The 2,305-nt window shown below is 45.9% G+C and overlaps 1 protein-coding gene across 1 annotated transcript in view; it reads left to right on the top strand.

Annotated features, from left to right (window-relative positions):
* The window catches only part of rab3b (RAB3B, member RAS oncogene family), a 22,840-nt gene extending 22,321 nt beyond the window's left edge, over window positions 1-519 (top strand). The window contains exon 5 of the mRNA XM_078258242.1: window positions 1-519. This exon is cut by the window's left edge and continues 2,546 nt beyond it. The gene's annotated coding sequence lies outside the window, so the exon portion shown is untranslated.
* The last annotated feature ends 1,786 nt before the right edge of the window (window positions 520-2,305 follow it).

Here is a 2,305-nt window from a genome sequence, read left to right as displayed (position 1 = left end):
TTTTAACAGCATGAAGTTAAACAGAAATGTTCTAACAGGGTTCATTCAGATCAGTAGTTGTTTGAGGTGTGAGACGAATCATTGTACAGGATTTACTGGAACAATCAGGTGCAGGCACAGGGCACCCAAAACTGACTGTTAGGCAAATCCAATAGCAAAAACTTGCCTCAAAGAGCACAATCTGTCCTGAGGCCGTTGATTCAGATAAAGAAAAACTCCCCCTAAAAAATGTCCTTGTTGGAAAGTTAATCAAACGATTGCACAGACGCAGAACGACCACAAACAGATGCAAAACAAGCACAGATACACAAAGAATGACTGCAGAAGGATGCACAATAACTATAAAGAGACTTAAAACAACCACACATGGTGTTTTTCCATTACATGGTACCTGCTCGACTCGCCTCGACTCTACTCGCCTCGACACACTGTGCGTCCGTTTTCCATTGCAGATGGTAGTACCGCCTCAGCGTGGCTGGTCGTTATACGCCGGCTCACAAGTATAAATATCAGGCCACTTGAGCTTGTTTTACAGTTCTGTGGAGGTTCCACGCAGAGCTTTCTCCGTAGCCTATGTAAGTGGCCTGATGTTTATACTTGTTGGCTGGTGCGTGCGTCGAGCCAGCATGTGTGCAGAGCTTTCGCCGTAGCCTACGTACACACACACATGGCTGGCTCGACGCACGCACCAGCACACAAGTATACACATCAGGCCACTTACATAGTATACGGCGAAAGCTCTGCCTGCAGCCTCCACAGAACTGTAAAACAAGCGGTGCCGCAGGAAACTGCCGTGACCTAACGCGACACACAGAACGTGGAAGGTGTGTTGTTGTTGCCAGAAGACACATTTAGTTTCTAATGAAGCTGGAGGCAGCAAAAAAATAAACATAGCTGGCTAAACTAGTTAAAAATGGCGGGTTTATTCAGGACACCCCCGTCTGTCGACTTTCCACGTCACCTTTTGGTATCGCCTCAGCTAGCTGGGAACCTCGACTGAGGTTCCCATAATGTTGTCAGACACTTGGAGTCTGTCAGCGGCAAAACGAGCACTTTTGTGAATGCACAATTGCCCTATTAACTTACATTGTAGCTTGTTTAATACTGGACCAATGTCAAAGATTGTCAGTCACTTAGACACAAAAAACATAGGAACATAGGGTCCAGGTTGAAAAAATATGGGAGTTACAGATACCCTTTTAAAAACAGCTAGTGCTGTCAGTTAAACTCGTTATTAACGGCGTTAACGCAAACCCATTTTAACGGCGTCAATTATTTTTTATCGCGAGATTAACGTTCTTTTGGCCTAGAAATCTTTGTTGTTTTTTTCACATGTTGTTGCAACAACTAGTAACGTTAGAAAAACTACAACACCACACCGGATCTAGCTAGACCGGAAACACAACAACAGGCACGGCGCACACACTTGTTTGGGCTTGCGAGCGGCCAAAAAGTAGTAGGCTAACGTTACGTTTTGAGTGGATGGCGAGCACGAGACGCCGAAATGGATGCCAATAAGATTCTGAATGGAAAGTTTACTTTAAAAAAGTTGCCAAATGGTTCCATTGACAAGACCAAAGTGATCTGTGTGTTTTTGTCGTTGTGAACTGAGCTATCATCACAACACGTCCAGTCTGAAATACCACTTGATGGCTAGCACACAGCTGATGGCCAAGCATACAGCTGATGGCTACAGCTGCTACGGCTGATGGCCAAAGCTCACAGCTGATGGCCAAGCTACTACAGCTGATGACCAAGCACACGGCTGATGGCCAAGCACACAGCTGATGGCCAAGCACACAGCTGATGGCCAAGCTCACTGATGGCCAATTCTCCGCCCCTCGTCAAAGGGATATAAATGTCAGAAAAAGCATCAAAAAGGTGTTCATTTTTATATTTATTTCGGCCTGGGAGGACAACAAGTGCACGTTTTTTTTCTTTACTGATGAAACTTGATTTTTGTGTGTGTAACTCCACAAAAACCAAGCTGTTTATAGAAAGAAAAGAACGAAAACGGATCAGACGCCCTGCCAGAGACTCGACCCCGACTCTGCCGCTTAGCGCTGCGGCCCGGCTTCGTGGTGGTTTACAGCTTTTGCACTGGCCGACACAATCCAACGCCACACCGAGGGTGTTTTACACTCAAGCACACACATGTGAGCTGAGCTGATGAGTGAAGACACATGGTTCTCTCTCCTTCCCCCCTTTAGCAGGTGTAGTCGCGTAGCCGTCATGTTCGCAGTGTTTCCTAAATGAGATGTGTGTGTGTGTGTGTGTGTGTGTGTGTATGAGAGAGAGTGATATT

Source organism: Sander vitreus, chromosome 9, assembly GCF_031162955.1.
Source record: "Sander vitreus isolate 19-12246 chromosome 9, sanVit1, whole genome shotgun sequence".
Taxonomy (NCBI): Eukaryota; Metazoa; Chordata; class Actinopteri; order Perciformes; family Percidae; genus Sander; species Sander vitreus.
Note: the sequence above shows the minus strand (reverse complement) of the source record. Positions and strands in the feature narration are given on the sequence as shown.